Raw genomic sequence first — 10909 nt, 5'->3', positions numbered from 1 at the left:
GTGGTTTCTCTAACCACACTTATAGGAATATGGAAGCACCAGCAATACGAAAAATTTCTGAAGTGTATAACCTTTCTGAACAGTAAAAACTTTGGCATATGGTATCTCTGCTGCCCTTCTTTCAGCTTAGAAAAAAGTCACCTTTCAGTCATCATAGGTGTAAATGAATACAACAAAAGGACTTTAGTGTAAAACTAACCAACATGCGAGATCTTGTGGGATTTTTTTATCTTTATTTTTTAATTCTACAATAATAACTAAAGTATTCTGATGGCTATACTTCAATACTAATTTATAATTAACTTCAGGTGCTTCTTTGATCTTACTGATATATTTTTTCCCATTTTCTTATCAAGAGTCTCCATGCAGTCTGTAATTATGCTTCTTAGTGTGACAGTGAGTTTGACTAAGTAGATGCATTAATACACGCTTTGGGAAAATATTGTTTAAGCCAAAGCAAGCTCTTACCACTGAACTGGAGTATCATCTGAAGCACTGTTGATTAGAAACATATTATATGAGCTCATAAAAGGTTTGCCATAAAAAGTAAAATGTGATTCTCAATTTAAGGTAATGGATGACATGAATAATAAAACTAGTACCTGCCCAACAATATGCACATTAAGGCATTTAGAGCATTAATATCACAACTCTACAAAAGGCATGTGTCATGTTTTACACATGTGTAGGCTCCTTTTGCTAAAGAGGAAGACATTTCAATTTTTTTCTGAATAATGAACCAAAAGATTTTTTTGAAGTGTTAAAAGCTGTTGTAGTAAGGCAGCGATACAGCATAATGTACCTGAGGCAGTCAATAAGTAACACAGGGGTGCAGGGCAGTGCAACTCTTTCCCCCAGCTGAAGGAGTAAGCTGTAATTCTCAGAAGACAAACTTCATATTTTTGACACATAAATAAGATGTGCATCTGCAGCAAGGTAACTGAGATTCTCACTTTAAGCATTTATCTGAGAAATACTAAACAAAATCTGCCATGGAAGTGCTAGGGGCAGCTCATCTGTGAAGACATTAGTCTACAGCTACAAATTGGGACTGATGTAACTTCTCCAGTCAGGAAATGAGTGTTTCACCATCAGGCTGCTCCTAAGTTCAACAGAGACCACAATTCTAATTACTCATAGAAAATGTGCTTTTCACAATACAGCACTTCTTTCTACAAGCAGAATAAGTGCACTGCGGGCTCTGATAACATCAAGATGCATGAGGAGTTTGTACTGAATAACATCAGTACCAATTCTTCCCTACCTCTCCTACGGGGTTCTGTGACACACTGCAGAGACAAGACTGCACAGCATCACCTGTCAAGTTCCTTTCTGAAAGGAAGAATCACATCTGATGCACTTGCACAAGCTCCCTTCAGCTTCTGCCTCCATAAGAGTAAAAATAGAAGTAAATTAACAAACAAGAGTCAGAACAAGTAGTTCAGTTTTGACTGCTTCATTATCACCTAGACTGTCCCCATTTATCTTGCCTCCCCAAAATGCCTGACAATAAAGAAAAAAAAAAACAACAACACAGTGCTAAAGAGATTACCCAAAACTAAAATGGCTTGTTGCCTCCGGGAATCATGAAAAAGTCTTTTAAGACAGAAAATTACAGTTCCCAGTCAGATAACACAATAGATGTTCATTTTCTTCAAAATGTTCAGTACTATAAGGCGTAAACCAAGAAGAACCAGAATGAAAATGAAATAAGAGTTAACTGCATGATTTACTGCAAGGCTCTGGAGCCTTCTCTTGTCCAAGCTAAACAAGCCCAGTTCCTTCAACCTTTCTGCTTAGGAGAGGTGCTCCAGCCCTCTGATCATCTTATTGGCCCTCATCTGCACCCACTCCAAGAAGTTGACTTATTATTAGACAAGACCAATTCATTATTTATTTATTTATTTTATTATTTTCCATCCTGGCTGGCGTCACAGCCCCTTCCTGACCCCTGCCTGCCTGCCTTGGCTGGCTGGCTGGAGTCAGGACCCCTGCTTGCCTGCCTTGGCTGGCTGGCTGGAGTCATGGCCCCTGCCTGCCTGCCTTGGCTGGCTGGCTGGACTCGTGGCCCCTGCTTGCCTGCCTTGGCTGGCTGGCTGGAGTCAGGACCCCTGCCTGCCTGCCTTGGCTGGCTGGCTGGAGTCGTGGCCCCTGCCTGCCTGCCTTGGCTGGCTGGACTCGTGGCCCCTGCCTGCCTGCCTTGACTGGCTGGCTGGAGTCGTGGCCCCTGCTTGCCTGCCTTGGCTGGCTGGCTGGAGTCCTGACCCCTGCCTGCCTGCCTTGGCTGGCTGGCTGGAGTCGCGGCCCCTGCTTGCGTCGGCTGGAATCGTGGCCCCTGCCTGCCTTTATTTGCTGGCTGCCTTGCATCACAGCTGGTGTTCTGTTGCCAGGTTTCCCATATTTAGAGCTTTTGTCAGGGAGGTGGCTCATGGCATCATAAAGCCTTGGCTATGCATGCCTTAGAATGTCCCTTGACATCTAAAACATGGCTGCCCTGGAGGACTGAGTGACTTTGTCCTGACAGTTGCCCTATGTGTCACCACTGGGATTCTGCAGTGCTCCATTTTAAGGCCATTTCTCTATCTTGTTTTTACTGTTGATTCCAATAAAGATCTGTTAGTTGTATCAATCAATTTGTGGATGATGCTAAGCTGGGAGGAGTTTAGACCTCCTTGAGGATAAAGAGGCCTTGCCTTGAGATCTGGACAAAATGAGGGTGTTCCCATCTGCACAAAGAAGGGCGAGCGCTGGGTTCTGCACCTGGGATGGGGTGCCCTGGCTCTGTGTGCAGACATCAGGGGGAAAGTTCTGGAGCGCAGCCTGGCAAAAAGGGATCTGGTTTGACGGCCAATGGAATCTGAGCCGGCAGTGCGCCTGGCAGTCAGAAGGCTCAACCGTACCCTGGGCTGCGTCAGGCCCAGCACTGCCAGGCCAGGGAAGCGGCTGTCCCGCTCTACTCTGCGCTGTGCGGCCTCGCCTCCAGCGCTGGGTGTAGCTTGGGCTGCCACTCCATGAGATGCTAGGAGAGAGTGTCCAAAGGAGGGCTCCAGAGCTGGAGAAGTTTACATCACTGATCCTCCAGACGAACCTTCCCAGGAACGCACACTGTAGATAGGTGTACAGAGGATACACCTACAGTAGTGTATATATATATATGCCCGCCTATATATATATCCCCACCTACCTACCTATCACTGCCAGGTATCAGTGATGTGATTCAGTAAGGCTATGGTCACCTGTAAGATTTGTCACAAGCAAAAGGGTGAACATACAGCTCATCAGCTAGTTATTCATAGACATGCTGCTGTCCTGTCACACAAAGTTTGTGTTGTGGTAGAAAGCCTCATATTAATCAAGAAGTGAAGTCAAACATATCAGTAGCTACCAGAGAATACTAGCACGCTAAAAATTCTTATTCTACTCGTGACACCTGGCTCCTGTCCTAATAGCTTGCTATGTATCTCGGGTGCCAGAGCTCCTAATTAAAACAACTTTCCTCTCAAAAGTATCTGTAACTCTGTATACATGAACATATTGTCATAATGAACCTCTGCCTCCTCTAAGGAAAGAGCCATACAAACAACCAATTAGTGATAAAAAACAATGCATGTTTTTTGCATGCACTGTACTAGCCAAATGTGTAAACCTGCATGTATCCCTTCACGTATTTCTGCAGCTAAATTCTTCTTAAGGAAAGAGACCAAACATTTTGGAACAAATCTTGTAGCGTCATAAAAGTTTGGAATGATCCTTTGTGGCTAACTGCTTCAATATATACAAATTCTGGTTTGTGTGGAGACACATACTGATCTGCACACATAGATTGACATTGACTTTAGAGGCAAAGTGCGAACACATCCAAATCAAGCTTTCCATTCAGTAGTAAGAAGTCATTTGTCAGGAATAAGCCTTAAGAATTACAAATTATAGTCACTTTATGCAGGAATTGCTGCATGATGACTGCATCGAAATGTTGTATTTGATGCCCACTGAAGAAAAGCCAACACAAAGGCTGCAAAACTAGCCTGCATAAAGTATCTGTTGTTTTTATTAAAAGTCCCCATAATTTGTTATTTATCTTCCTTCAAAATGAGTGTTGTCACTGAGTAACTAATCCTGAGAAAACAAAGCAAGGCTTATGCTAGCACTGAGGTCCTTCCTTTCCATGTGAAAAATCCTGCTGAGATTGAGGGGAAGCCGCAACCTGTGTCTGCCCCAAATCCACAGCACTGTGCAGCACTTTAGGGTTGAAGGCTAAAACCAGTGCAAAGCCAGCGGTTCATTGTTCAATCAGGATGCCTCACTGCAATGTCCTTCTGCCTTGTTCCCAAAGCCATGCTGCCTATCTGGCTGGAGACAAGGTGCTCACCTCTTTGCAAGAGATCACTTCTCCTGCTCTGATGTTCTGACAAAATAGGCCAGAACTAACACACTCTCCTTTCAAAAGCTAGTGAAAATAAAGTAATAGACAAATACTGGCTTGTTCACATTACAGTAAGCAGTGAATTGAAATGGCTCCATCTATGAATATTCCTTTATTCGGCAGAACCATGGAAATAATTTATTAACCAGTTAGATGGGAACAGCTGAATACTTTGAACCCTCAGGAAAACAAATGGACAACGGAAGCAATCAGTGCAACATGAAATACTACAAAATGCACATATTTCTCTGTAAAAGAGATAAAAGCCCAAGTCCTCATTACCTCTTATTTTCATCAGCGATCCTTTTCTCAACACTCATAAAACCCCCACTATTACAGAGGAAGATCTTTGACTACAAGGAGCCTGTTTCCCCACACAGATATACAAAAACATGTTGCCGCTATCTTTGTTCTGCTTTAATGCTGTAGATAGAACTGAAAACCTCCCATGAATAAGAATATATTCAAATTCCATCTTTAATCCCAGGTTAAATATTTCTTCCAGAATAAAAACTGCATTTTCATAACTCTAGAAGACAACATTATAATGTTTACAGGAAAATTAGTTACTGCTTTCATTCCTTGTAAAAATAAAAATAAAAACAAACACAAAAAAAGCACCCCTCCCTTGTATCACAGACAACTCCAGGGACAATCCTGTAACATAAAATACACAGCAAAGATTTGCTAACAGAAAATCTTGCAAACCCACACCACACACAGTGATCGCAGACTCATAGCACTTCATGGCATGACTCAGACACCTGTATCCTACCCTAATGCACACATTAAACTACACATTTTCCAAACTGACTGTTCCCGGACGCTTAACGCTGAATCCTGCGTTACATATAGGCTGAGGAAGCCTGCTTGATGCCTGAACCCACTCTGTCTTGCTCTCAGCCCTCACCCAGGGCAGCCCTGCAGGTGCCATATCTTGCCCTCAGATCAGCAGTATCTACACTGGCAGGAGCTCCTTTAATGGAGGCTTTGCCGCTCTGTGCATCCCACATCCAGCCACAGCTTTCATCCCGATCCACTTGTCTAAACACCAACAGACCATGACAAAAGAGAAAATGCTTCTCAGTAACATTTATGTCCTAATAGCAACTGCTTATAAAACTTTATTTTATAAATTCAGTTATACTGCCAGTGATCCATGGGAAGAATTCAGGCAGTCATCGCTTGGTTTTGCTCAATGTCAGTAATCACCTTGTGAAGTGAATAGCTTTATCCCAAATAACAACAGAGAAATCTCATTTGCCAAGACAATTAACTCTATTGTAACTGGAAAAAGATGTCACTACCAAGCAAAATTAGTGTTTCGCTGAGAAAGGACACTTTTATTTGCTTATTTGGGGATACTTGGATTCAGAGTGAATATCTCCAGCCTGCTGGAGGCCTTTCAGCATCATGGTGTGAGCCAGCCAGAACACCTCCTGATCTCATGAACTATTTCTTCCCACTACAGCTTGCCATGTACCACCTGCCTACCCTGTGGGCTCATATGTGTGCTCTCCAGGTGCAACAGTCAATGGCACACTGGAGCAGAGCTCATCTCAGAGCTGCATCCCAGGGAACCTCTCAGACCTGCAGGCATGCAGCGCTGGGGGCATGTTGGCATCCTGGTGTGGCTCAGAGAGCAGTAAGTCTTCAGCAAAACAGAAGATCCTGCTCAGCCATATGCAGACATCAAGTTAGAGATTAATTAAGACATTTCAGTTTGGAGGAGGTTATACCAATACCTTCAGTTTAAGACCACTCTGAATATTTTGTTCAGCATGAAGTTTTGATGCTTGGAGTTTCACTTGCTTAAGGTTGAAAATAATGTTGTAGTGGCATTTCCCTCAGGAAAAACTCTACTTTTCAGTCTTTTCTAGCTATCATTTCAATCATATCTCTTAAAATACATATACACACACATATGTTAAATGGTCTGGCTAGGCATCAAACTGAGAATTATTAGAGAAAGTATGTTCTGTTATTCCACTTCTCAAAAATCCATTTACAGAGTTGCAAAGCTTTTACATGCAGCCTGTATTTTTTTCTGCCCCCATAGCAATTTTGCTTTATCTCTGATCTAGCACTTTAGGAAAGAAAAAATAGAAATATTTATTTTCTACATTCAGAATTAGTTTTTCAACTTTTTCAAGTGTTCTCAGCCTTCTGTTTATAAACAAGAAGTGTTTTTTTGTTTCTTCAAAGTCTACTTCCATTTTACTGAGCATCTATAAAGAAACATAATTTGCAGCATGCCTGGCCACCTCTCCATCATTGTGGCAGCTTCTGCCCTGCATGCCCAACCATCACTCAGCTGCAACGGACTGCTGCACGACCCCAAACCCCACCTGGGCTGAAACCAGGGTATAGGGAGGGCTTGCTCACACGATGGGTAATGGATGGATGGGTTTTGACTCACTGACAAAACACAGCCCTGTGAACAGTGAAATATATACATCCATGCTTTCTGCTCTGATAAAGGAATTTGAGTATAGGCTTGGAAATTTTCAAATCAGTGTAGAGTTGCAGTCTGAATTCCAACTGTGTCACTTCACCAGACTTTCTTCATAAGCCCTCTCTTACCACAGAGAAGTACCCCTCAGCCCCAGTCACACCGTACTTGTGTCATCACTTTTTGGCAACACATGCATTTGTGAACAGCAGTTTTCAAGGCTGAAGCACACGAACAGTGCTGTGATCTGGATCTTTTCAACAGGGCTATCTAACAAGCACCTTGAGAGCTCACCACACATTGCAGCTGCTTCCCTCCAACCAGGCTGACACATTACTGTCACAAAAACGTGGTCACATCTCCCATTGCTTTCATGTTTTTGTTACTCTCTTCTTTACATTTTAATAAAAAGCATTTCAAATTAAAATAAGTTTTGTTAGTTACATACATTGACTATAGTATATATTTTATGGTGGCTGCTCCAAAAATAATACCTCCTATTTTATGATGTTGGCCCATACGTCAGAGGCAGATGGTGGTGGTACAACAGTAGGGTCTGAACCTTCATACCAATATCCCATTACCTGTTGCTGCTGTGTGACAGACGGCAGCAGAGGGGAACTCTGACAGAATGGTGTCTGACATGGAAGAGCAAGAATTCCTCAGTGTGGAAAAAATTGCACACACTGACATTCATCCCTCCTTGCTGAACATTTATAGAGGATAAACAGTGGATGTGAGCACAGTGAGGAGGTGGGTGGTGCATTTCAGCAGTGACAGCAGCAACAGTGGCTCATGTTTTCTGGTGCAGATTTTTATCAGCACAACATGCAGGCTTTTGCTCATCACTGGTGAAAATGCACAGCTAATGCTGGTGACTATGTTCAAAGAGAGTGTTTTGCAGCTGAGAATTTGCTTTTTTAAATAGTGTTATTGGGCTCTTTGAAGCAGTTGTACTTTAGATGGAAATAATTAGGAGACATTACTTCTAGAGCAATGTTGTTAGTTGCAGCCCTAGACAATTCCTCTTCACCCAGTGTGACCCAGGAAAGCTGAGAGGCTGAACACCTATGATTTGCAGTGTAAGAATTGCTAAAACTTTTCCTCTACTGCAGTTATTCCAGTTTAAAGCCATATAATGAAAAGGTGTTAAAAGAGAGCCAGATAAAGAATAAACCTGTTAGACAAATGAAAGTAGCCAATGGTAACATGATAAAGTACTGAAAGAACTATTAAAAAAGCCCATATCTCAAACTCTCAGCTAGATGAATACATATTTTAATACCACTTGATGAAGTGCACTGTCTCTCATTTTTCTTCTACTACACAGTCTGTATAATGAAATTCTTTACAGGAATAGATCTGTTCACCCAAGTGTTCATTTTTCATTGGCATATACATCTTAACACTCCATCTTTGTCATAGGAAGGAAATTTGTTTTACTTACCTAAGTTTGGAGCTGGAAGCTAGTGCTTTATTTACCTCCGTATCATAGAAGCAGTTTCCCTATCACTTCTACATCATACCGGCCTCTACTCCTGTTTCTACAGAACAATGTTCCGGTGACGGTAGACAGCAGCCCTCTTTGTAATTTTCTTGTCCTCTAACTTTTAAGCTTTGGAAAATTCTATACATCCTCTGAGAAAAAGTATGCAGCCAAGACCTGCTATTAGAAATACCTTTGTTCCAGGGTAATCAGGAATATATATTTTTTGAAGTTTTATGTGACCACTACATCAATATAAATTAACTGTAGTAATTCTATAAAATTACGATATTCAACATTTTTAATTTAAAAAACAATTATTAATCACAGCAGTTTAACAAATGATATCTAAAATGATTAATTTTTCTTTTTAATTCCATGAAATATATTTATCCCTTATTGGATGTGAACAGGTACAACTTAGCAGGTAACGACCTAGGTTATAGCCTTTCTCTGAAATTAAGCATTATATTTGAAAGAGCAAAAGAGTTTGATCCACACAGGCAGTAATTATTAATGAATATATAAAGAATTGTGTGTATTTAATGCAGTGTTATGACTCACTACAATGTGAAACAAAGCCAATTTATATCACATCCCGATTCCCCCACAGATTTGCTGCACGTATGCTGTTGATCTCTGAGTGTACATATGATGTACTTTGTGAAATGCATGAACAAACTGGCCTCTTCGTCTTCTATTGTTCTGCATCCAGGACTGTGCTTTGACAGAAATTAGGTATTCAAACAGTTACAAATGAGATCTTCTAACTCCACAAGAAAAATGATTGTGAGGCAACTTAGAGACAGGGTAGTACTGAAAGGTCTGCGCCTGTAATACCAGTAAACCCCCAGTTACACTGGATGATTTAGGATTCCTGCTTCCTCCAACAATTGAATCAGGGTTAAGATGGAGATAAATTATTAATTATGATTTCAGTTTACATGCTGTTGGGGTACTATCTTTACTCATCAGTATATGAAAACAGCAGTCAGTATATATAGTCTGTATATGTTGTTTATATTTACTACACCACACATTTGCAAGTGTTAGAGTACAGAAAGATTGCTAAGTTATCAGGAGTTATCAGCCTAAATTTCCATACAAGCCCATCGATTACCACTATTCATTGGCATTGGTTTATTATGAAAGTAGACTGAATAAAAATGTGGTGTTTGTGTCTGCACACATATAAACTCATAAACACAGCTTCAGCTACAAACCAGTTGTCTTCTCCATTTGCCACAATATCAGCTATGTAGCAGAAAACATGTTCTCTTGCTTCTTTTACCTCATCTTTTCAACACAAAGTCACATTCAGCTTCATTTATTTAAATTTTAGTCAGCTCTCATTAATTTCTGTTAAGATCTTGATATTTTCACAGAAATCTTAAGAACATTAGGTTCATATACATACCATCTATATTAATAATACATTGCATACATATAGTGCATACAAGTGTTCTGGAAAGAAATGCATGAAGAGCAATCACACATGCACATGCACAATCACACATGCATAAATCACCTATTTATTCCATGTGAAGTTGTGAGATTTTTTTCTCAGTATTACTAACAGTCATGATGTACCTCTTGTATCACCTAAATAAATGGCCCTCCAAGGAAAACTGGAAAACATTATCCAACTTTTTTTTTTTTTTTTGGCTGGCCCCAGCAGAAAAACATTTCATTACCACAGAATTTAAAGATTTTCTTTTTCAAGTCAAGCAACCAGTTCTACTTCTTAAAACATGCCTTCCACATTCATCCATTGCTGTTAGTCTTACAGAAAATTTCTTTGTAGCAGGCCAACCCCCACTGGGTGCTTTCATTACTACCATACCATGCTTAGCTTAAATATTGCTGAAATATAAACAGTAGATCTAGTTTTGTAGTAATTATTTAAAAATACTTCACATCCTCTTTCTGCTGTTGTTCTTCTACTGTGACTCTTAAATCCCTCATTTAGGTGACTGCGCAAGTAATTTGCAAAATTCATTGAACATGTGGCATTTCCATTTCCTATGCTATTAATAAAGATAGTAAAAGAACTGATGTATGCAAGGCACATTTCTCTTCTGGAAATTCTGGTTATTTGGGTAAGTAAAACATTTTTTAATGATATGGTGTATGAATTATTTTCACATTTTAGCTGTCAGAAAGAGTAAAGCTGATACTTTTGAAGAAATTGAAGGTCTAGTTGCTAAGCTGAAGGCACTTAGCATTCCTGTCATATCATATCTGATTAGGAAGACCAGTAAAGGATTACAATTGTTAGGCTGTGTTCTTCTTTCAAAGCTTGTGATGTTAAAAAAATTTCCTGTCTCAAAAAATTTTATTTACTAAGATTCTGCTAGCAAATGAAATATCTTCTGAACAGCAAAGGTTTTATTTTCCATTCTGCCACCAGTGAACCTGAAAGGTTCTGTGGCGTAGAAGGTTGACATAATAGATGTTTCCTGTGTAAAACATGATTCCATCTGGGATGGATTTTTTAATCTAACAGGACAATCAGAGTGGTAAGCTGTTAGCACATTACCTACTGTTT

This window comes from Lagopus leucura, unplaced genomic scaffold, assembly GCF_019238085.1.
Source record: "Lagopus leucura isolate 7727_CA_CO unplaced genomic scaffold, USGS_WTPT01 Super-Scaffold_100033, whole genome shotgun sequence".
NCBI lineage: Eukaryota > Metazoa > Chordata > Aves > Galliformes > Phasianidae > Lagopus > Lagopus leucura.
The sequence above is the reverse complement of the archived record's forward strand: the minus strand, read 5'-3'. Positions refer to the sequence as shown.